General features: G+C 50.8%; 1 long non-coding RNA gene across 2 annotated transcripts; it reads right to left on the bottom strand.

Annotated features, from left to right (window-relative positions):
* Positions 1-500: 500 nt before the first annotated feature.
* Positions 501-24,680, bottom strand: LOC141936171 (uncharacterized). 2 transcript variants are annotated; one of them, XR_012626694.1, is made up of 5 exons: positions 24,369-24,680; positions 14,726-14,774; positions 9,316-9,419; positions 8,523-8,901; positions 501-875 (listed from the first exon to the last, which is right to left on the bottom strand). It is a non-coding gene; the product is annotated as an uncharacterized LOC141936171 (long non-coding RNA). The 2 variants fall into 2 exon arrangements; XR_012626695.1 differs by lacking the exon at positions 14,726-14,774 and having other exon boundaries at positions 24,369-24,664.
* Positions 24,681-25,195: the final 515 nt, after the last annotated feature.

Raw genomic sequence — 25,195 nt, 5'->3', positions numbered from 1 at the left:
TGTTCTCCAACCGTCATGTGTGTGACCCAACTGTCATGTGTGTGACCCAACCATCATGTGTGTGACCCAACCATCATGTGTTTGCCCCAACCATCACGTGTGTGCCCCAGCCATCACATTTGTGTCCCAACCATCACACATGCGTGCTCCAACCATCACGTGCAATTTCCATGAACCACAACCACACTCCATCCATCACGTGCACGCTCCATCCAGCCAGGCCTGGTTTAGGGAGGGCGCAGACAAGACTATGCCCTGGAAAGAGGGGCTGAGGAGGTCCAGAGGATGGCAAGGGTGTTGTTGCCTCTGCACACACACCTCAGCCAGTGCACCAGGGTCTTCATCTTCGTTAAAGCCTCTAGGCACGCTCTTAATGTTACCTCTCTAATAATAATATTTCATCTGCCTTATCTGATTAGGTTAGGCTCATTTGATTTTTGCAAAACACCTTTAATCACCTTGCAAATTCCCCCTCATTATAAACAGAGCCACCACAAACATTTTCAGCAATTCAAGTTTTATTTTCAGCAATCCTTTTATTTTTTTATATGCAAGAAAGGCAGTTGTAAAAAAAAAAAATTTTTAAAATATGAACAAGACAGAGGCTGAGAAAACATTAACAAGGCCCTGTGCTTTCTGCTAAAGTGCCTTCATTTCATTATCATTAAATTTGCCTAGTAATTAGATTTCGGTGCATGAATATTTTAAAAAAATGTAACAGACAGGCTGTCAAAAAAAAGCACGACAACATCAATTCGATAATTTTTTAGACAGAGACATTCATAAGCAATTAACACAGATTTCCTGGGTTTGGAGACTTTTTTCTTTCTTTTCTTCTTTTTTTTTTTTTTTCCTTCCAGCCTTGTGTTATTCACCTGAAATCAAAAGAAAAAGAAAATCACTGTAAACATCAGCACTTCCATTTCTGTTATTTTTTTCCTGGTTTGCCAACATGTGAACATGATCCCGGTGCCATTTTTCCCTCTCGCCGGCCGCGCGGAGCCCTCGCTTAGCATGCTCGGGCGCTCCTCTCCCCCGCCTCCCACCCCAGCCTCGCTAAACACAGGCAGGCACGAGGTTGGGTCATCCATCAGACCTCCCCACTCCTGCAGGACCAGATTAAATTAAGGTTGCATGAAGCTTCTGTCTTGATCTTCAGGCATTTCTGCTGAAAACAGTGATTTTGATCACTATTTGCATAATTGTACAGTTACGTATTCACCGGGTCTCTAATTATACGATCTGTGTTCGACACCGCTCCAGACGAGGGGAGGCTGGCGAGGGGCATACTAAACCAGCTCCTTGGCAGTTATCTCCCCACGCCCCGGGCCTGATCCTGGCTCCAGGTGAGCTCAGGTACGACCCCCTTCCCACAGCTCCTCCCTGCAGGCTTGTGACCACCAAATCGCGGTGGGGACAGCCCCGCGCTTGCCCTCCCCACCCAATTTGTGTGTGAGACACGCGCCGAGAGCGATGCCGGCCCCAAGACGGAGGGGTTGTGGTTGGGATGCCAGTTCCTGCCCTACAGCTACCGCAACGCCCCCCTGCAGAGCCATCGTCCTCTGGGTTTCACCCAAAGGGATTCAGTCGAGGTGCAACACCCTGAGCCTCTCTCTTGCTCATGTCGCACGTTTCCAACAAGACCAAAAGGTGGATGGAAAACAACATAATCCCAAATTTCCCCCTTTTTTCCCTCCTCAGCGGTCCCAGAAGAACCTCACGCACCAGAAAGAAATCCAACCCAGGGGCTGTTTCCTGGGATGATTCAAGATCTGGGCTGTTTTGGAGGTGGGGGTAGCACAGGACAGGTTCAGTCTATGCCTGGAACCGACACAGACCCCAGACTGCATTTCCCCTACGACTGACACGGTGCCACCAGCCCCGCAGAGACACCCAGGGAGAAGCTGATTCCTCACCATCGGCTTCTTGTACTTGGAGGGGGGCAAGTTCCTGCTCCCTCCTGAACTCTTCATTTGGAAAGCAGCAACGTTTGGGGTGTTTTATTTCAGACAGAGCTTCCAAAGTTCCTGAGTTTAGTCCTAAATCAGCACCAAACACTTGAAATACTCTAGAAAAGGGGCCTCTTTCCTCCGCGCATCCCAAGTCCTTCAGAAATCACGTCCTTATTTTAACTGAGTCCTCAAAATGCCGAAAGCCCGGCCAGACCCCCGCGTTAGGTTTGTGCTCTCTTACAAGAGCAGCGTCTTGCAGTAAGCTCCACTTGGGACAGCTCAGGATTATTGCGGACAGGTAGCCAAAATGATCTTTGTGGGTCTTAAAGAACATGCACAGAGCTAACGAGCGTGCTGGGAAGAGAAAGCAATAACAACAATCCCCCCCCCAGTTATTTGACCTAAACATATGTGGATGTTAAAAAATCGGTGTCTGTTATTTTTTATTATTGCTATCATCGTGATCATCATCTCTGGCAAAGTAAGAATACACAAAACAGCCACACACAAAGAAAATCCTAGACCTCAACTCAGGTCATGCCTTCCTAAAATCTCCTTTGCAAGGTTTTATCGGCAAGAGCAGGGAGTAGAAGCAGTTGGTACAAGCAGCTGAAAGACCAAATCAAAAGCATGTGAGCAGATTAAAGAATCAATCTCTCCGTTTGATGCAGAGGAAATCCCACTAATTATAAAGAAGGGGCTTATTTCCTGGAGTCACTCTGTTTGAAGTCATCAAAACTAGTAATACTTAATTACTCTACTTTATGGAATATATAACATCGAGCCCCTTCTCCCACTTGCCAGTTCTCTGATGCCATCGCTGGCGCTGGGGGTTCCAGGGGGTTATGGTGATGTTCCTCCTGTACCTATGCACTTATTTATTCAAATGAAGCCCTTAACAGCCCTCGCATGAGCCTGCGGGGAAGCATTTAAACGTGCTTTAAAAGGAGGTTATAATGAAAAAAAATAAATAAAAAAAATCCAGTGATTTAGCCATGCAAGCTACCTGGCTATTATTGCAAGCGTGTGTGCATTGTGTGCGCGCCGAGCCAGCAAACACCTTCCGAATCAGGTATTTAGAGCTAAACCAAAGTGAAGGTATTTGCCTTGTCCTAATCCTTGGAAAGGGAAGGGGACTGGCAGTGGTGTTACTGAAACACGGCCTCCACAGGCCCTTAAGCAGCCCTTTGGGCCTTGCTGAGAAATTTTTGAATGCCCAAGTAAGAGAAGAGTGAGCTGCCAGCCCGTGCTTTATGGGCACATTTAGAGTACATCCATAGATAGACAAAAAAAATACATTCAGGCATTTTGAGGAAAAGAAAGAGTGACAGGTAGGCACGGGAACTACTCAGAACTGATATAAAGATATTTAATATCAAGGACTGTCTGATTTTCCTCATCTCTCTAGGCGGCTGTAGGGCAAACCTGGTCAGGACGTGCTTTGCTCAAGGGCCAACAACTGCCACTCTCATAAAACACCACGTTAAATCTCCAGTTCCTGGAGCCAGCTGATTAACGTGGAGGGGAATCATAGCTTTCTTTTTAAAAAATAGCAATAATCATATTTTTACAGGTTGAGAGAAACCTTGAAAAACATGACCCGAGAGATTCAGGCAGGGAAAGGCAAGTAAGTTAATTTTTATTAAGTTTTGCCGTTCTCGATGCTGTCTCAAGGGGAGATGAATACTCCTGAGCGCATCCTGGAACTGAAGCTGCTCCCAGGACCCAGGTCCTCAAGCAAAGCCATTCCCAGCAAGGGAGTGAAGCCCACGGGAGCAAAACCCTCTCCCAGGATGAGATTGGGCTCTCTAAGCCCATCACTCTTCTAAAGGCAACCTCCAGGGAGCAGGTTTCATGACGAGCTGCCTATTTCTGTGACGGAGGAGCACCAGGACAACCCAGGTTTGGGTTTGACTTGCTCAACCCCGGCTGGTTACAAGACTTTTTCCAAATTGCTCTCTTTTTCCAACTAAACTGGTAAATTTTGGAGGGGGGGGAGACAGGAGCACACCTCTTCCTTCATCACCACCTACACACACCCACCTGGGTCTACGGGTGCTACCCAGGCATCACTACTACTAGTAGTAATAATAAATCGTACTGCTCCGACCTGGAGCTTCTCCCAAATAACTGAGTGCAGCTGGGGGAGCGCAGGCACATGTGGAGCTATGTGCCGCTGTTTGAAATTCTGCACATACCACCCCGCGTCAGGAACGTCCCAGGAATGCTGCTGTGGAGTCATGAGGCTTCACAGCCAGGAACTGGGGGTGAAAAGGGTATTTTTTTCCTAAGACGGAAAGGGAAGAAATCTGCTAAGCCCAGGTTTGACCTGACTGGGAAACGCAACTGGGCTCCACGCTGGTTCAGCCGTCCTGAAAAATCCCTTTTAAGATGTCTGAGTTTTGTGAAAGCACCAAGCTGGAGCACATCTCTAAAAACCCCGCTGCCCGCACAAGGACCCTCACGATTTTGCTGCGGGTGGGAGAAGGGGCGAGGGCCACGCTCAGCAGCATCCACGCCGCAGGGCAGAGCTTGGCACCTCATTGCTCCCCTGCTCTTGGGTGTGCCCTTCCTCATTGGTTTTTTGCAGATTAAGGTCCCAGAAACCCCCCAGTGCTGCTGGGCTGTGCAGGAGGATGGATGTGCAGTGTGGTATCCGCACAGACCCGGGGGATGAGAGCTCAGTTTCCAGCCCAGTGACACATCTGCTGTGTCCCCAATACTGCATGGCCCCCCCGAGACCTTCTCTGCTTGGGGTTCTCCTTTTGAGAGCGAGCATCCGTCCGGAGAGGGCCAGCTCAGAGCTCTCTTCGCTGAATCTTTTGTACGCTTACATAACATGAATCAAAATAATATTTCCCTGAGCAACACAGGGAGCATTCCAGCATTTAGCCCCTTGCAGGTGATGGGAATAGTTCGAGCTGGACCTGAAATAAAACTCACACAGCTCAGCCCCTCTGGAACTGAGAAAAACCCAAGATGAGCCTATCACAGATAATTTTTTGCCTTGCCTCTTCAGCTTTAAGGTATTGAAGGAGGAAAAGAAGAATCCGCTGCAAGGTGAATATCCCCATCTTTGCTGTCTGGCAGAAGAGCAGCAAGAAAGGAATTGGATTTTATCCAAAGAGGCTCTCCAGGCCCAGAGATGTTCCTCCCTGCAATCTATCATGGGCACAGGCAGCAGCAAGGAACAGACCCGGGTCTGAGCTCCAGGTCTCCAGTGACCTACTGCTGCTGCAGGACAGGCTCTGGGCAGACAGACTTAAACTCCAGCCTGGTTCTAGCCCTGTCCTACGTCAGAGCCCCATGCACTGCTCCTAACAACAGAGCACAAACTAAACTTTTGGGGGCTGTTTCTTTGCTCGCTGCCCTGAGGCCACAGGTGATGGATGGTTTCCCCATACAACCTCAAAAAGGGATGCAGGCTCGAGCAGAGGTGACTTCTGTGCCTGGAAAATAAACACATCCACAAGACCTAAACCTTTCCGTAAGTTAAGCACAAGGGCTTAGATGCTCTGCTTGGAGGGGTGCGAGAAGGGGGTCCTGCTCCCCATTGACTCTCTCCAGAGGAAGGGGCGAGCAGGTCCCCACCGCCGCCACTGAGCGAGGGCCTCGCCGCAGCCCGGCCGAGGTCTGTTTGTCACTTTTCCTTCATTATTTGCAGTTTGTACACAGGCGTCATTAGGGATTCATTCGGTTTCCCTAGCAGCAGGCATTAGTCTGGCTTCCCTTTCCCCCTTCTCCCGCCAGCGCCCTTTATTTTTAGTGTCTTATTTACAGTTTGACAGAGTAACTGTAACCCTTGCAAGCTACTCCAGCGGCTTTAATCGGGGGAATAATGGGTCCTGTCTGGCGATGAATAGAATTTAGGGGACAGATTGTTCCACACTCGCCCGGTGGGGTAATTTATTTATGTGCGCACTTGTCAGGAGGAGAAAGGGACGGGGGATCTGTATGCGCCGAGGACACTGCCGGCACTGAAAGGGAAGGGAGAATGGAGCCAAACGCCCCAGATCCCACTGCCCCCCCAATCCGGCAGCTGAATGCCTCCGGTGGCCGTGAACTTGGAGGGGCCGAAAGCCCCATTCCCAGGCCCTCGGCACGTCAGCGGGGCCGCCGAGCGGCTGGGCTGCCGGCAGCGGGGCTCGGAGCTCCAGATGGGTCCGGCCGCGGTGGGCAGCCCTCCCCGGCACTGCCCCGCATAGCCGCGGCGCGGGGAGCACGTCCCATAGCAACGGTACAGTAGCAGGAGCACAGCGGGGGTCTGGGAAGAGAGGCAAAGCCCTCGGAAAAATACAGGATGGGTCCAGACAATGGCCCTCTCTCATATCATAAATTACACGGCGGCGACAAAAAGGGGACGGATCCTGCCCTCTTCCCTGCTCCCACAGCCCGAGTGCTTGCTGGGTGCTGGTGGGCATCCCAGGGCATGGGGACGGTGGTGGCACAAGGGAGAGGTGGTGGCATTGCACCTCCCAGCCCCTTCACCCTTTCCCTGTCCTCTAAAGTGCATCTCCTTCGTGCCACAGAATCCCTGTTTTCTGCCCCAAAATGCTGCCTGAGCATCCAGCACCTGGGCACTGGAGTTGTCCGTCGCACCGTGACCGTGGTCCCTCAGCAACGCTGATGGTGCTCAGGATTGGGGAGAAACGGCTCCTGGGCTGGAGGTGGGACGTTTCCTCCTTCTTCTGTTCTTCAGAGAAAAGGCCCTTTTGCTCCTTTTTCCTCTCTGTGGCTCAAGGCTGGGAATATTTTGCATCTAGAGCAGATGGCGGCAACGTCCCAGCTCAGCTTGTCCCACAAGGTTTTGCCCGGCGATGGCTGGGGCCGGACCAGGCTCCATCGCTGCCGTCCCTGCGTTCCCGTGCAAAGCAGGACAGCAGGATCCACCGAGCAGAGAGGGTTCACCCCACAGAGACCCCCAGAAGAGGTGGGACAGACGTGCAGGGGGTCCCTTCGCACCCACAACCACCAGACAGCATCAGGCTAAAAGAGAAGGGGGCTCAGGCTGAACCCACCCGGACCCAGACACAGAGGTGTTGAAGCTCCACCACAGTTTGTTGCTGATGTCCCTTAAATGTCTCCCTGCTTGGCCTGGCTCCCTCCTACGCGTGGGACCTTTCCTTTCCAAAAAAGCCTTAAAGTTAGCGTATAATTACACTTTCTACCTAAGACCCTGATCCCCGTTAACAGCAGCCACGTCAGTACAGAGCATCTCTCTGTTCCCCATTTACCGGTGTACTGGGAGAGCTGGGTGACCACTGGGAGCCTGAGCATGGGCAGATGTCCAAGCAAGCACCCAGCCCCACCTCACCCACCCCAGGTTCCTCTCCCGCAGGTGAGGAGGCTACAAGGACCGCGGTTTCTGGCTACATTAGACCTCAAACCATGCAAGTGGTGAGCTAGTGGATGGCACAGGAGGACTAAACCAGACAGAAAGCACCGAGATGTCACCTCCAGGCCATGGTGCAGAGAAGCACAAAGTCTTCTCTGGGTCTCCACTGGCCGGGGGACAGCCCCTGCGATGCTCCTGGCATTGCTCCGCTGACACCCCAGGACAAAAGGTGATGTGCTGGCTGCTTCAGGAGCAGGGGTCTGACTGGTGGCCCCCACAGCCTGGTCCCGCGGCCGGTGAGAGCTCTGAGCCAGCCTGGGCGTGCTGGAGCGGGGCTGCGCATCGAGGTCGAGCGGGGTGGGGACAGCGTCTGCCCTGACACACGGCCAGGATCTCACTCCAGGGGCCCCCCACCAGCTCACAGCCGAGGGACACCCTCAGACCAGGAGCCTGTTTAGGGAAGATCTTCCCCTTGGCAGAGAGAGCAAGACCTCTCCTTGCTCAGCTGATCCCAAACCAAGGCAAGAGTCCTTGCTCACTCTTTAAAAATTCAAGAAAAAGGTCTTTGCACCGGAAACCCATGGGGTTTTTGCTGTCCCGTGCCCCAGGCAGCCTGGCTCCAGGGGTCAAGGGCAGCCCTTGCACCGCTCCGTCCCACCGCGAGAGGAGAGCGGTGACGGTCGGCAGCGAGACCTGCGGCAGGATTGCGTCGGGCCTGGGGGGGGAAACCCCCTCGTCCGGGTACAATGACTGTCTATTCTGCTGATCACAAGCCTAATCCTCTTTGGTTTTTAATTGGCATTTGGGCTAAGCTGATTTAAACCTCTTCACCTTGTTGGGTCCCCCCCCTCCCCACTTCTTTCTTTTCTTTTTTTTTTTTTTTTTTTGACCAAATAACAACGCTGCCATCACCAAGTCCCCGGCACAATGACATCTTTGTGCGAGGGCGAGAGAAGAGGAAAGGGGAAGGGAGGGGGAGAAGGGAAATGTGCTGAACCCACTCGGAAACAATGCGGAGTTTGTGATTCAGACTTGACCACTGGCAAAGGACCCGCTTCAGCTGCGCCTTGTTAATAAACGCACTGTCCCTTCCCAGCCCCTCTCCCCCTGCCCATCACCTCCGCCTCAGGCCAGCTGCCCACCGGCGCGGGCTCTACCTGCCGTCCCCATCCCTTGATGGATGCAGCATCCCCGCGCCCTGCCGCAGCGGTACCCACATCCCACCCCAGTCTCACCAGCGAGCTGCCCCCGGGGCGATGTGCAGCGGCGGGACGGGGACGTCCCGGTGTCCTCTCCACCCCATCCGTCCCCAAACCGGTGCTGGTGTCCCCGCGCCGAAGCCCTGTGCTGGCCGGCAGCCCCGAGCAGCCTGGGTGGATGCTGGTGCAAATCTCAATCTCCGTTGTGCTCCAGGCCAGGGTCTGCTGGCAGGAGGAGGAAGAGGAGGAGGAGGATGGTGCGTGCAGGATCAGCCATGGTGAGCGGCTTCTGCTGAGGGTCCCACAAGACAGGTCCTGCTGGCAGCTCCTTCACGACCGGGCTCTCACGGCTTTTGGAGGTGGGTTTTTTTTTTATATAGCCCCCACTCCTGGGTTCACGTTATAGTGAGCTGATCTGAGTTAAAAACAAAAGCAACAGAAACACCTTTATTAGCCTTTTTCCATTTAAGAGACAAGAAAACCCCGAAGAACCCCAAAAGGAGCCCTTTGTTCCTGAGGGTGGGAAAGACACTTCTCATGGGGTTTGAGGTTAACAAACCTGCGATAAGAGAAATTAAATACAGAACAAAATCCACAGTTGTTCGAGACTTTGGGCTGAGTGGATGATGAGGAAGGTGCTGGCAACCACGGAGCTTTTGGCCCCGCTTTTTCCCCATAATGTGGTCGCTGTGGTCTTGCACCAGACCCTGAGCATTTGCTATAGGGACACTCAACCCACCCGGGCGGCGTGCCGATGTTAGAGACTGCCCAGTTTAAGAGCTTATGGAAAACCTTTAAAAAAAAAAAAAAATTAAATAAATCCACTTACCAGGAAATTCCCCACGAACTTTCACCAGGGCCAGAGACCCGCGATTTGCCAGCCAGAAAATGAGCAGAGCATCACGTAGGGTGAATGTGGGTGAACGCTCCTCCCTGGCAGGGAGAGAAAGAAAAGAGGATGGGAACACGTTAAATGTCAGCCCCGTCCTCCCCTGGCTGGATTACACCAGAACAGGGAGATTACAGCCACGTTTCTGGCAGAAAAGGGGAAGGAAGAAGAGAGAAGTCAGCTGGAAGAAGTCAGCATCCTCGTAACTGAGCTGGTTTCCAAAACCGAGCCCTGTGGAGATGCCCCAGCGGGTCTCCAGCTCTGCGGGGAGCGAGAGGAGCCGGAATGTGCTCCAGGGGGATTTGAAATAGGGGAAAGCTCTTGCACTGTCACCGTTCCTTGTCCCCGCCGAGCAGGGTGCCAGCCAGTGTCCTGCTGTGGTCGCAGCGGCAACCCAGCCAACGCCAAGCTTTCAAGAATTACAAGGCAGGACCAAAAGCTATAAATCTAAGTCAAAAAACCCACTTTTTTTTTTTTTTTTCTCCCCATTTGCCTTCTGGGGAGCTGTGTTCTCCAGGGCTCCCCCCTTGCCCAGGGCAGTGGCTGCTCTGCCAAAGCACCTAAAAACCAAAACCAAACCCAGCAGCACCCTGAAACCAGGGAGGGGGGGTGGATTTATCCAGACGCCGAGAAAGCCAGGCTGCCCTGAGCGTGTCGCCGCGGCCGAGCCGGGAGGGACCCATCACCAGTGGGAGCCGCGTCGAGGGAAGACGCTTGGCTGAAATGCAGAGAAACGCCACGCGCTGCATCCCCGTGACCTTGACCCCGGCGCTCTGCCGGGCTTTCCCCTTGGTGCTGCCGTAGGGACCAAGCGGGAGAGCTCCGGCACCGGCAGCGTCCCTGCCTAAAAATAACAAAACCCAGCAGCGGCGCCCCTCGTGCTGCCAGCCGCTGCTCCGTCTTGCTTTGGAGCATCCTTACAGAATTATTTCTTATTTTAATATTATATTAATAGTCACTTTATACATTTTTCATCTGTATAAACTCTGCTTTCATCCACGGCTATTCACTGGCTACACACCGATCTAAACACCCGGTATAGAATTTACTTGTCTTGTTTAATAGAGGAAGGTGCTTGGGCCAGAGAAAGAGCCTTTTCTCCTGCCCATTAGCCCCATAAATCATTGATAACGCTACAGAAATCAGAGACACAACATGATTCTGTGGAAATTAAGTGATGGAGAGCAAATGAGTGGCACTGGTGGGAGCAGAGCAGGGATGCCCAGACCCGTCCTCTTCTTCTAACCCCACTTCCAACCCATTAATGTGCCCCATCCGAGGGTAGGAATGAGAAAAAAGGGAAAAAAATTAAAAATCCTCCAGCACGGACCAAAGGTTATAAATAAAAGCAGTGAGAAATCAACTAAGTAGATGCAGCTTAGCCAAATTGCTAAGAGCCTTAGTGCATTTTTGCAAGCTTTAGGAAAGTATTTCCCATTCCTGAATAAGCAGTTGGGCAGGCGGAGGGGAGCGCGGGGCTGCCCCCCTCCACCGCCCGGCTGGGGGGACCCTGCGAGCTCCCGAAGCGTCGCCATCCCCGGGGACAGCAGCCAAGGCCACCAAAAGGGATATGACGGGGTCAGTCCTCACTTCCCCGGTCCCTTCCCCTTACAGACCCCACCAGGGACCAGGATTGAGCCGAGCCAGTCGCGCTTCCCCACGGGGATGACCCCAGCCAGTCGTGTTTGGGGCTGCGGCATCAGCCCACCAGGAAAAAAAAAAAAAAAAAAAAAAAGTGATTTATTTTCCTTCTAAGGATAAATTTCTGGTTATTTTTAATCTGCTTTCAAAATTCCCGTCGCACCAGGGTTAAACTCACTCGGCGTATTTAGGCTTTTAAGTTTCTAGGTCTCATGGCAACAGAGGGATGGGGAGAAATTAAAAAGAACAACAAACGTGGCCTCGTGCAACCACAAGATTCTCACAACAGGATCTTCAGACAAAAACACCCCAAAATATTTCAAGTGCTGTAATAAAATGAATCGGTTCACACCCCACCAGGTTGTATGTTGTATAAAGTGATTTTTTTTTTTTTTTTTCCCCCTCTCTCATATTAACCTTAGCGCAAGAACTTCGTACCCACAAATCATCTGGACCAGGTGAAGCCTCTCACGCCTCTGCCCATCATGCACAAGGACGGGATGAACTCGCTCGTGCTTCACATTGATTTTTTTTTTTTCCCCCCTCTTAAACAGCCACAAAATGTTCTCAGCAACAGAAAAATGAGTCTGTTGAATTTTTCTAGTCCAAAAAAGGAGGAAAAAAATAAATTAAACAGCTGTTTCCCTAATACTGTTGCAGTACACAAAGAATTAAATGTCATCTATCGCAACTAGGAAAAATTTCTGCAGCCGAGCCTCAACCCACAATATCCCCATGTGGCGTGGAGGTCATTTTAAACGATAATTAAAAAAAAAAAAAATCTGGTAAAAAAGACTGTACGCTCATCTTTGGCGCCGTCCCCGCTGCGAAAAACTGAAGATGAAACAAAAGGAGGTTGATTTTGGGGTGTGGGCTGGTGTTTTGCGCGTGGCCGGGGGGGGGGTTTCGTGGCCACGACGCCCCGTGCCAAGACCATCGCCAGCGGGAAGAGGAAAATCCCCACGGCTGAGGCTGGGACGAGCACCCCACGGAGCCGAAGGCCCCACGGCGAGGCCGCGGTACCCGGGGTGCTGCGGGCAGGGTCCGTCCCCGTCCCCATCCCCGTCCCCGGGATGCTGCGGGGATGCAGCCGACCGCGTGGCGAGGACCGGGGGGAAAGAGAATCGGCCATTTTACACGTCGGCTGCCTAAAATGGTGGCTCCCACCTTTTTTTTTCCCCTTTCTGCTACCGTTTCAGCACGCATGCACCCGCGGGGAGGGGAGGGAGAGGGGCCGCGGCCCCCCGCGCGTGAGGGCGCCGGGAACGGGAGCCAAGATGGAATTAGAGGGAGAAATTAAAGGAGGGGAAGGGGGGGAGAGGGAAAGGATGCGCTTCGCCTCGACACGGCCTATCCGCCGTTGGCTTTTGTGCATCCTGCGGAAGGGAGAGGCAGGAAGGCATCGAGGGGGGGAAAAATGGGGGGAAAGAAGGGGAAAAAAAAGACCATTTGGGCAAGGATGGCGAGGGGCAGGGATGCGCGTGGGGTGCGGGGAAAAATCTTCCCTTCTTTCTTCGCCGACCCCCCTTCGCCCTCCCCGCAATCCCGCTTTGACTTTTCCCACAGAAGTAGCCAACCTCCAAGAATGCAAATGACATTCATTATGCAAATGCATGCAAATCAGGTTTAACTATCGGAAGAAGGGCTCGGAATTTCTAATGGGTTAACTCTTTCGTGCACGACCAGGATAACAAGAGCCCCGTGTCTTCCTCAGGGCTTTGTGTTTCCCCATCCATCCCCGGGCACCCCGACCCGCACCCCTCGGCGGGTGCCCTGTGGTCCCCAGGGAGGGCATCGGGTGGAACAAAGCACCAGAAAAAAAAAATCCCAACAACAACAACAAAAAAAACCCCACTGGCGTGGGAGCGGCTGCCCCTTCGTTAAACGCACGGGCAGGAGACAAAGCAGGCTTAAATGCAGAATTGGAAAAAAAAAAAAAAAAAAAGGAAAACAAAAACAAAATTAAAAAGGAAAACAAAAAAACAAAAAAGAAAATTAAAAAGGAAAACGGGAAAAAAAAGGAAAGCAAAAAAATAAAAGGGAAAAAAGAAGAGAAAGAGAAATAAAAAGGAAAAAAGATAAAAATAGTAATTTAAAAAAGAAATAAAAAAAAAAATAAAGAAAAGGAAAGGAAAAGCAGGCCGCTCTCGGCAGAAGGTGGAACCCTCCCCGCGATGCATCGGCAAAGGGTTATGGCAGCCACGAGGGTTCGGCTCTTTACATCCAACCCACTGGCCGGGACGGGCACAGAGCCACCATCTCTTCATCCGCTGGAAAAAAAATGTCTCGAAACACACCAAAATCCCAAGCTTCCTTTTTTTCAGCTTTTGCATTGAGGAAAAAAAAAAAAAAAAAAATTACACAGTTTCCCCCAGTGCTGGATGAGGCCGGTATCCTCCGGGGAGGGAGGGAGGGAGGAGCAGAGGGGTGGCAGCGGTGACACCAAGGCCCCGATCCGCATCCCCGTGTCCCACCCCGGGATGCTCCGAGCGCCACTCCTGGGACCACCACCCCGCTCCTCCAAAACCTCTGGAAAAAAATCCCAATTCTCCACATTCCAGCCCCAAAACCACAAAGGTCCCGGTGCCAGGAACTGGAACAGAGAAATCCCGGTGCGTAACCTCGCACTCACCAAACGTAGGGATTGCAGGAATTATGAATATTACCACGAGCTGTAAAGCGGAGAAATAGCTGCACTGCATAATTCTAAATATTTTATAGCCACGCTGTTATTGATTAGCAATAATAATGCATTTTAATATTATTGCTGTCGTTTGCCTAAGAATTACGCCTCATCTGCGCTAAAACCTCCTAATTTTTCTGTTATTTTCTATAGCTCCTTCCAATAGCCACATTTCTTTTTTTTTTTTTTTTTTTTCTCATCTGCTCAAAAAATCTTATTATTTAAGCTGGAAGCTGTTGGGGGCAGGAGCAATAATCTGTGCTAGGGCAAGAATTTCCCAAATTTTAGGGGTTTGGTTAGAGACGCTGTAAAAATTATTGTTTTACAGGCAGTCTGGTGTGCTCTGAAATGTATGAACGCAGAAATACTGGGCAGTTATTAAAAAATAAACCCTTTTATTTCATTAATCTGGTCCCAGCCTGGTAAGGCCTCTGCAGAGTGTAAAATATTCAGTACTTGGCAAACTGGAAAAAAAAAAAAAAAAAAAAAGTGAGTCAGCCCCTTTCCTGCTAAAAAAAGATGAAGGGGGAAATAAATAAATAAATTAAATAATTAAAAAAAAAAATGAAATAAAAACAAAAACTGACAGCAATTTGGGTTTCTTTATTTGTCTTCTGGGCTCCAGCACGCAGGCAGCTCGCCACCGCCGAGCCTTCCTCCGCTCCCTCCATCCGCTTTGGACTCCAAGCCCCAATTCCCAGGTTCACACATAATTCCAAAACTGGAATTGGGTGATTTTTTTTTTTTTTTTAAAATAATTATTGGAAATTTTTTTATTTTAAAAAAGAAAATACATGGAGGCTGAGAAAACCAAATCCTGTGCAGAAAAAAGGGCTGGTGGGTGCGCCGAGCCGGCGAGGCTCCCGCCGACAGCTACTTATTGCTAATGACTAATATGCACCATCATTATCATATCGCGGTGCTGAGAAAGCAAACTTCTCTAACGCTTCCTTACCAGCACACAAATAGCGTGTAAATTGTCATTTACCCGGGATGGGAACTAGTTAGGATTCACTTAGCAAATACCTGGTGTCAAAGGCATCCCTGGAGCTGAGGCCGGATGGGCTTCAGGCTGCTGGAAAAAAAAAAAAAAAAATCAAGTTTGGGTTTTTAGCACGGTGCCGGCAAGGAGCAGCGCAGAAATCGCTTGAGTTCTTAAAACCTCCCTCACGGAGTCACATGAAAAGGGGTTACACACCATTTTCCAAAGTGATTTTTAATTTTTTTTTTTTTTCCCCCCAAAAAGAGCTTCTATTCATTCTCCTCTCCTTTCCTCCACCTCCCTCCTCTATCAAATTTCACCATTCACATCTGTTTCAAACCTATTTCCTCCATTTTTTCCCCCATCCTTGATGCACCTCTTTGGCCCTGGAAAGCTCCGACATTTTTGCAGCCCGAAGGCACCACGCTGCAGCCTTTGGGCCCACGAGGGAAAAGAGGTGCCGTGGACCATTTGCAGCCTCCACATCTCCACCCCATCAAAAATTCAACTTTCAAAATGTTTTAATCACTTTGCATTAGAAACCGACTGCCAAATAACACACGCTGGGAGTGTTTATCCACACAGGGGGTGGAACGGAGCCTGGCAGCTTTGACAGCGATTCCTTGTGCAGAGGGCTCTGGAATATGGCTGGAAAGAAGAAAAAAATAAGGGGGGGGAAAAAAAAGGAAAAAAGGCAAAGGAAACCTATTTCTTGACAATAATTTCAAGTGGCTTCTCAACGAGGCCCAGGGCCTGCACGTCCCAAGAGAAGCGTGCGAGGGGAGCACAGCGACCGGCGTCCCCCACGCAGCCGCTTTCTTCCCCATTTCCACCACCAGCCATTTCAAAAGCCATGAGCGACACTGCCCGGCCTTTGCCACGTGCCCGGTTTTCTGCCAAAAAGCCCTGTTTTTCCCCCAAAAGCCCCATGTTCCTTCCTTGCCAGAGGGGGGTGATTTCCAGACGGGATGCTCAGTGCTGGATTTTGCACAGGGCTTTTCTTAAGCCCCGCTGCGGGGAGGACACGGGCTGGGAGAAGGTGCTGCTGGTCTTTGAATGAATCCGGCATCAGATCATGAAAAATTCGCAAAGGCAGGAAGAGAAAATATCCCAGACAGAGACTGGTGGAAACACCGAGTCCTCGAGATGGGACTTGGGGCAGCGGGAGCCAGCGCCGGGGCTGAAAGTCCCCGGAGACTCCAGCCAGGTGCCTCAAACCAACATTCCCAGCGGAGAAGAGCCTTTAAAATCCCGAAGTTCTGTGGCAAACCTCTTGGTTTTCCTACCAAGAAGGATCTTTGTGGGTTTTTAAGAAAGATCTGGGCTTTGGGGCTATTCTAGGTAGCAGAATGCTTCCGTCCTGCGTGCTCCCACGGGCACCCTTCCCAGGAGTCACCCAGGGACGACCCCGCACCAAACGCTCCTTAAAGCACTTCCAGGGAGAATCCGGATTTTTCACCATTCCTGTCAAGGGCAAGAAGAAAAGACGAATTTTGCGGCGGCGACTCAAACCGCCTCGTGATAGTCGACGCTCATCACCTCTTGGGTTGCAACGGGACGGGGGCCCTTAGGCCACGAAACAATTTTCCCTGGGATCACAGAGGGGATTTGAGTTTTGATTACTGGGTCTTAAAAAAAGCAGGAGGCAAAGGCTCTTGATACTGTTATTTTTGGAGGCAGAGGCTCCTGCTACTATTTTTAACCGGTTTTAACTCATCTCACCATGCTGGTTTTTAAAGCCAGCTCACCAATCTTCCCAGGGCCAGATTTTTTTTTTTTGCCAGACTCAATTTTCCAGCGCCTGGGGCTGCCGATAGCCCTCCAAAAATTAATAAAAAAACCACACAACCCCAAAACCAAGCCCACCACCCTTTTTTCTAATTTTCCCAAAGAACCAGGAGGCGTGAGCACTCGAGAGTCAAATTTGCCCAGGACCCGCGTCCCCTAAGAAAGCAGGGCTCATTCGCCTTCCACAAACTCCGCAGCGGCAACAAAAGTCCCTTTCAAGCCCTTCCAGACGCAAGTCCTTCAGCTCAATTAGTCAGGCACACAGAGACACAAAAAAGCCTCCCATTCAGGCTAGTGGCTGGCTGTGGAGGACAAGGGCGAAGAAAGGATCTTTCTCCCACGCTTTCACTGGGTGTCATAACAAGCAGAAAGCCCTCTTACGGGGGGATTATTGGAGATAAGAGTCCGATGGAGGAGCTGGTGCAGGAGCTGGGGCTGCAGAAGTAGGGGAGGAGGGGATGGGGATGAGGTTTGGAGGTTGCAGCTTCCAAGGTCGGGTGAGCACGGCGGCTGCCGACATCGCGCTCCATCGCAAATGTTTAAAAAAAAAAAAAAATTACGATATTCCCCCCCCCCCCCGCCCCGCTACACACACGCGCAGAATAATCCCTGTTCTCCATGGCAACCTGCTCCGTGGCCATCCCTCACACCGGAGGAGGGAGGCAGCTTGGCTTCGCCCCGGCCTCGCCGCCGCCTTGTCCTGGTGCTGGCAAAAGCCTCGGCCGAGACGGGCAGCGGGGCCAGGCAGCACAGGCAGGGCTCCTCTTGCTCCCTGCTTCTCCAAAAATAAGTGGTTATCTCCAGCAAAGAGTGACAAGAAGGTGCCCAGCTCTGTGGCAAAGCTCCCCCTCCAGAAACCCACCCAGCCCTGCTGATGGTCCTGGAGACGGGTGGGTTTAAGATTAAGCAGAACTTTTTTTTCATTAAAAAAGAAAAAAAAAAAAAAAGGCAGAGGGGCGTGGTGGGTTTTGTTGTTCAAAGCCAAAACAAAGGGGAGGAAGGGAGAAAATTCTCCAGAGAATGGAGTTTGTCTGTAAAATCATGAGGCGGGTTGGTGGCCCCGGGGCCACTGTCCTCTGTGGTACCTGGCCAGCCCAGCGAAGCCTCCTGAGCCCTCAAACCTCCCCATGGCCAGAGGGGTCAAACCCTGCAGCTCCCGGCCGAGCCCGAGCACATAGAAAAATCCTCTGGACACCATCAGCGCCTTGCAGGATTAATCAAAGTTCCTGAGTGAATTACGTGCCTAATTCCCTTGGACAATCCAAGTTATATTCCTAATTCACCGCGGCTTTTCCACTGACTCCACATGTGGCTGCGGAGGCCGGTGCACTTCCAGCTCTTTTCAAAGACACGATTCCTCTCCCAAAACAGGGGGCACAGAGGCAAATTCGAAGCAAATGCTAGAAAATGTAGTTTTTTGGTTTTTTTCCCTCCTGCTCAGCCCTGAGCCCCTGCAGATCGCCGCTGCGGGATGCCCCCGCTCCCAGCACCGTCGAGGAGCGGATGGCAAGAACGTCCAAGTTTAGAGACGTTTTACAAGGATCAGGGAGGGGATATAAACTCTCCAGCTCAGGGACAGAAAGCCGAGAAACTCTCTCGGAATACATTATCCTATAATTGTAGGGTTTCAAGCACTTTCCTCCCAAGCAGCTGGTGCCTGCTGATGCCAGAGAAAGGTTATTTGGCCCAGATGCATTCCTGCCCGGTTCAGCCCAGGCATCCCTAAAACGATCCGCTCCTATGAAATATCATAAAAGCTGAATATTTCACTCTTATCTAAAATAGTAGGTATTTACTAAAAGCCAGAGGGGGAGGAACAGATGAAACAAAGCAGGCTCCTCAGGGAGATCTCTTCCTCCCTTCCGAAGAGCACCCAGTTCCCCCCAAAGCGTGATGAGGATCTGGGGGACCCCCTTTCCCCTCCCCATAGCTCACACACTGATCCAGAAGCATTTTTTTTTTTTTTTCCCCCTAAAGGGATGAGTTTTGAGCTTCCAGCAGGCAGAAACCTGCTGAAGGTCAAATTAAACCTGGTTTAACTGCGTTGACCTGAGCAGCACAAGGCCACAGGATGAGCCAACATCCCCCCAGAGCCACACGCAGGGCTCAGGGCCAAGTCATCCCACCACCCCGATGAATACCCGGTCTTTTGCATTCCTAACACTTATTAATCAGCCTTTTTTTTTTCCCCCTCTGAGAGCCTGCATTTTCTCCCTGTCCCAGAGCAAGCTCTATCTCGTGCCCTTCACCTGTCTGAAAAAATTCATCGCACAAGACCAAGCGGTTAAACCCAGCAGATCCACCCGGTGTGGATCCTTCCTCCTCCTGCACCAGCATCATGGCTCTACCCCCTTTGTCCCTGCTCTGGCAATACTAAAAACCCTGAAAGTGGAATTAAAATGATTTTTACACCTAGCCTGGGCTGTCAAAGCTGAAGCTCAGGCCACGGCCATCATTGCTGGGTGAGGATTACACAGCTTAGCTTTACAGTTACAGATGCCAGGTCCAAGTCTGGTCTCAGCTGTAGCAGGATAAACCCTGGAGTTATACAGCAGCACGAGACTGTGATCCACTGATAACCAGAGAGGGATTCAGCCAGGAGCACTGATCCAAGACGTCCCCGTTCGCCTCACAGACCTCAGTACATAAGAACACCCCCCCAGCCCCTGATTTGAGGGGGTCCTTCGCCCTGGCTGGCACAGGGCTCCTGAACCAAGACTTTCCAGCTTTTTTTTTTCTGCAAAACTAACCATGGCCACCACAGATTTGCAGATGGCCAGATCCCGCCTGCTCCAAAGCCCATCGGCTGTCACCCTTTCTCCCTGCATTTCACAGCGCTGGGGGAAAGGCAGCGAGCAGGGAGGTGTCAGGACTCACACGCACACGTCCCTTCCTATCTCTGTCCCCGAAAATCCCACAGCACAAGCCAGAATGCAGCCCCAGGACTATTTTTAGGGCCCCACCACCACCACACTGGCAACACTGTCACACAAACCCAGGCCAGGGAAACCTCCCGCAGCGGCGGCGGGTGACGGGGAGAGGTGAAGCTGCCAGCGCGGGCGGCGAGAGCCGCGGCTCCGCTTTCACATCCAATCACCCCGGTTGCATCTGAGCGACCTGCCCGCCGGCGGGCCGTCTCCTCCGAGCAGCCTGAAGACCACAGAGCTCATCATTTTCCTTCCAGCTGTCCCCCCTCCAGGGCACTGCCACCCACCTTCCCCAGGCTGGGTGCAGGAGAGCCGTCCGGTCCCATTTGCTGGACACCCAGCACCACGTTTGCACCCTGGGGTGGGGAGCCAGGGGAGGAGGATTTGAGAAATCCCCTCTCCCTTTAGCTCCTGGCATACAGAGACCGGCACTGGACACCCCAAAGCCATCACAGGGCGTTACAAACCACTTTGCAAAGTGCCGTGTATCGGCGGCCGGCCCCACATCTGCAAAGCCACGGCGGGGACAGGAGCGGGGTGGGCAGGAAGAGGCAGCTGCCTGCACCCCTCCTCTGCTCCGTGCACCGAAATGGGGGGCCCTGGGGCCCAGAGCTCAGACGGTTAATGCAGAGCATCGCCCCAGCCTCCGTTCCCACACACCCGCCACTTGCTGAAATTAAAGCAGGGCCTGATCTGATTCCTATGGCGGCTTAGCGCGCCCACTCAGCCGGTTTATCATAATCCCGACATAAAAATCGTTCCCTTGAAAACGCTCAGGGGTTTTGAAGCCCTGATTGTTTGAAGAGGAAAGACTCTGTTCTCGGCACAAAGACGAGCTCCCCTCTCAGCCCCGGTCCAGCGGCTGGAGGCTTCAATAAGCATTTTTGACCCCTGTTGGTACCGATGGCAGGAAGCCTCACGCTTTCTCTTGGCACAGAGATCACCCCCAAACCCAGCCTGACAAGGTGTCCTGGACCAGGCGTCGCAGGGACCCGACACCCCAAAAGCAGCGGCGATGCTGGGACCGATGCTGGGAGCGAGCCGCCGCCGCCTGCCTCGAGAACACCTCTAAAACCATCCCGTCTCCCAGGCAAATCCGGCTGTGATCGCTTGGAGGAAGGAAATATATCTATATATTTCAAAAATATATAGATATGCACACGTATATATCTCATAGCTACAGGATTTCTTTGTGGTTGCACTGCGGTGCCATTCCACACCTGCCCAACCCACAGCGCGCGGGAGCGTGCGGGAGCGCGCGGGGCCCACGGGACCAAGAGGAAAAGGGGCAATTCATCCTCCTTGGAGACCTTGAAGGGCCTGAGCCATCAGGGCCTCCTTTTGTTTTCAGTTTAAAATTGTAAAAGGCCAGCAGAAAATTCCTCCAGTCTGGAAATGCCTGCTTTCCTCAAACACAAAAAAATCCTGCTATTAAAAAAAAAAAAAAAAAATTAAACTGTTTTTCACAGTCTGGGGCTGAGAATTTGCTCATATCATTTATAAAAATTGTAAATGTTCTATGTCTCGCAAAGAAAAAGTTAATATCCACGGGCAGCATTGACCAACACAAGTATTTCTGCACGTTTGCCAGCCTGTGCCGGCCACGGCGCATCGCTCGTACGATGCGAGTGGTGCGAAGGGGCTTTGGACTCCACAACAACACTGAGCTGCTGCATTTCTGCATCCCTGGCATAAGCGTTAGAGACAGGAGCTAAAGGCAACTCAGCTGCAAGCTTTTTCCTAGATGAACGTGATATATTGACTGAAATTAATAATTTTCAATTATTTGTATAAACTAGTTCTTCTCAATGACTCACCGAACCATAGAAAAATTAGTATTTCGTTTGCTTTTTTTTTTTCCTCCAAACACACTGCTTCTAAGCATGAAAAAGAATGTGGAGAGCTAATCTCTCAATCCAGAACGTGGAGCATATCTCCTATTAACGTCTCCAGCAGTTATGTAGCCATAAGGGAGAACAGAGTAGACAGTGCTGAGTGTTAACCAGTCAAATCATAGTGTCCAAGCAAGCTTAAACGGCCGCATGTAAGCTGCAATTTGGATCAACGTCATGCCAACACACTGGGCTTTCTTATTGCTAGTCTACTCCAGCAGCAAATCGAGGAGAAAAGGGGAAAAAAAAAAATAAAATCAACTGTTTGCAAGACTATTCCAGTTCATGTTCCCAAAGGCCTTCGAGAGGGCCAAGCTCTCAGCTACGCAGCCAGTCCCGCCGCTGGGGACGGTCACCCACCGCATCGCAAATCCCGAATAAAAAGAAATCTCCACCCTCCCGGAGAGCGACCCTGCTCCGACAGCACCCCTGGACCCCAGAGGGGGGGGCTACGGCAAAGCTCGCGGCGCCAAGAGCCCCCTCAGGACCCACCCGATGGTCTGCTCCCGCCGAGTGGGGTGCAACTGGTTCCCATTCGCCCTGCCAAGCTGGGAGCACAAAGGGATGGGTGAAGACCTGGTGACACCACGGAGCTAAAGCTTCTCCACGTCCCCGAGCAGAAGTGGGGGGGCTCACAACCATTTCAAAAGGCGTTTTTTGCAGCAGGGAATGAGGCGCACGAGCTCCAGAGAGCCAAGTCAGGCACGGTGGGCTTTAAATCCGTCACTGACCAGACGGGCACCTCCTGCCCCGGGACGCGGCCCAACACACACGGGCCCCCTACGTTGCTAAATTCCCCGCCGAGTTTTGCCCTCGCCCCAGTTCGCATCCCCCCATTCCTGCTCGTGCCTTTGTTATACCCCAGCAAGTGACACCATCAAACATCGGCCTATGGCGCTGCCGCCTTGGCCCCGCACGGACCACGATTGGCCACCTAGGAACACCAAAAGATGATCACACAGCATCTCTCCCAGCCCCGGATTGGCCAAAAGATGTTTTTTTTTTTTCTTTTTTTTTCTCCCCCTTGAACGAAGACACCGGCCAATGGTGGATGGCACATGGCAGCTCACCAGTGCTCACCCAGGAATAAAAGTCCCTCGGCCACGGGCGAGCCACCGCGCCCCTTCGCACAAGGACTTACGGGCCACCGCTCAACGCCGGTGTTTGCCCGCAGACACATCCCAGACCGCAAGCCTGGTGGCCACCAGCTCGACCGGCAACCGTTCTCCTCCCGGCTCAGTCTGCCCGGGAGGGAGGAAGGAGAAAGCTCCGTGCGGTGACATCCCGCTGCCCCCAAAGCCACGGGCGTCCAACTTCATCCTAAAGACACTCGGGGCACGAGCATCCATGGAGGAGGCTGTCCCCTTCCAAGGACCAAGGCTCGGACGCTCTCTGGAGCCGGTTCTCTGTTGCCTTGTCCTCTGTGACGTCCCCCTCCGGCTGGGGACGAGCCACCAGGCCGGGAGAGGGTCACTTTGCTCTCACCCAAGGGAGCAGCAGCAGCAAAGGCAACAGAGCACAGGGAATAAAATAAGAGCGTGTAAAAACTTCCCTACGCCCCTGCCACCGCCGGCGTGGGCTGCAGGAACAGCGCCAGGAACAATAGCAGCACCTAGATGAACCTCGAAGGGAAGACAGAAAGGTTTTCCTGAAGCTTTCCCCAAGCAGATCACTACAGGGAGTTAACACATGCACTAAATTATTCTGAATTATAGGGCCATGGGTGAGGGGCGGGGGGGGGGGGGGAATATCTTGTTTATTAATTTAAAGTAATCATATGGGCAGGATAAATCTCCCACATTACACCCAGAGCTACAGCCTTTCCCCAGACAAGGTACCAGGGACAGTTTCTTCTGGCTTTTTTTTTTTTTTTTTTTTTTTCCCACCCCCCCCCCCAAAAATCCCGATGAGCACATGAGCGAAACGAGCGGGTCCAGCACAGGTCAAAAGTCAGCTCTTTTTCTACAGCTCACAAGAGGGTTTTCATAAAGTTGCAATCCTACAATTGCTCCTTTCCAAAATTCAGGTGCTGTCACCCGTATTTGTTCTTTATTATTATGAATTTCCCCCCCCCCCCATTCCGAGATAATATATAATCTTAATCCATCACAAGATCTTTGTAAGCAACATCAAGACACCTTTCCCAATAGGTTGCTGTATTTTGCAGGTGGCATCTAAGGCAACCAGTCTGACCATTAAAAGCGAGTGGGAAGCACCCAGTTCACCTCTTTGACCCAAAATTCCTTTCTACAGTAGAGCAGGTAAAAAAAAAAAAATTTAAAAAATCTCAGTTTCCATAAGGAAGAGGTTGACATATAATCCAGTGAAAGGGGTAAGGACCAGCATGGATTTGCAGAGAGGATAAATTATACAAAATCAAATTCCCCAATTAGTCTCACGCGGTTTCATACACAAGTTAGATATATTTTTTTTTTTTTTTTTGGTAAATCCCCAGTTTTGGAATCTTGAGTCCATTCAAAGAAATGTTCATAGACAAAGGGTTAAAAGAAGAAAGAAAGCATTTGGATAGAGGTACTAGGGAAGAAAAACAAAGAAAACTGCAAGAAACCATTTTCCAAATCACCATATCCTTCTTTCTAATCCTGATATCAAGTTATATCTGTCAGGGAAGAAAATTAAACATATAACAGATAGGGAATGGGGGGGGGGGGGGGGGAAGAGGGGGGAGGAAAAAAAAAAAAAAAAAGATAAAGAATCCAGCGCTCATATTTGCAAAACAACCATTAATAAACATTGCTCTGTTGCTGCTTTATTAAACAGATAATCCAACACAGTAATCTGTATTGATTTATGGATTCTCTGATGCTCTACGACTGGTTACGCAATGAAAGTTCATCCTTGATCTGTAGTCTGTGTCCTGGATTTAACTAATTCGTAATCTGATTGGAAGTTTTACTTTGTTAATTCAATTACAGTTAACAGCCGAGGAGAGAGCGGCAACATCCTTGTCTTTCTCAAGACAGACGTTTTCTTCACATGCACAGAATCAGTAAACTCTTTCTTAAAATCATAGGAGGCAAATAGGTTCTTTAAAAAAAAAAAAAAAAAAAAAATCCTACCTCGGGTTTTAATTCCAGTCTCAAAAAGTTGTCTTTTTTCCCCATTTTTTTTTTTCCGCCTCTCATTTCCTTTCTCTTCTTTTTTTTTTTTTTTTCTCCAGTTCATTTTTTCTTTTCCTCCTCTTCCTTTTGATGAATTTCCTTTCTTCTCCACATCCTCCTCAGGCGTGTAATGGGGTTATTTTTACTTTCGGTTATCTAGCTTTATGAAGAATTGACACCACTCATACAGCTAGATAACCAAAGATAACAACCAACCCCTGAAGTCTACAGCATTAGCAGGAAAAAGCCAACCTCTTCTTCTCCGGGGGGGCCGGGGGCACATGGCTTTTAAGGAAGGAACGAGGGAGGGAAAACGAATAAAAAAAGATGCAAATATTAGCAGCGAGATCCATGATATCAGCCCCCAGCCACATCCGTGGCCCTGTTCCTGCAACCCAGCGAGCCCAGGGCAAAGCTCTGCCGAGCACCAGCGGGGCAGGCAGGATCAGGCCCCTCGAAAATACCATTTTGAGCAGAATTACAGGAGAACCACCCAGGAGCAGCCTATTTTCTGCCGCGTTTAAATTTGTTTCATTTGCAAACCAAATGATATTCTGCAGGTGCTGAGAATTAAGCCCGCATTATTTTTAATAACTATCAAATTAATGCATTCAAACTGGTAATAATCAAAGCAAATATAATTTGCGCCCGCAACTTAAAATATGCATAAAAGACCAAAAGGACATTTCCCCACCCATAAATGCATTTAACGCTCTCTAAACAAAATGACTGCGAAAAAACCTGCCGGTTAAAAAAAATAATAACTTGTGATGCTTTGGATTCAG

The sequence above is a fragment of the Strix uralensis genome, chromosome 32 (genome assembly GCF_047716275.1).
Source record: "Strix uralensis isolate ZFMK-TIS-50842 chromosome 32, bStrUra1, whole genome shotgun sequence".
Lineage (NCBI taxonomy): Eukaryota > Metazoa > Chordata > Aves > Strigiformes > Strigidae > Strix > Strix uralensis.
The sequence above is the reverse complement of the archived record's forward strand: the minus strand, read 5'-3'. Positions and strand labels throughout refer to the sequence as shown.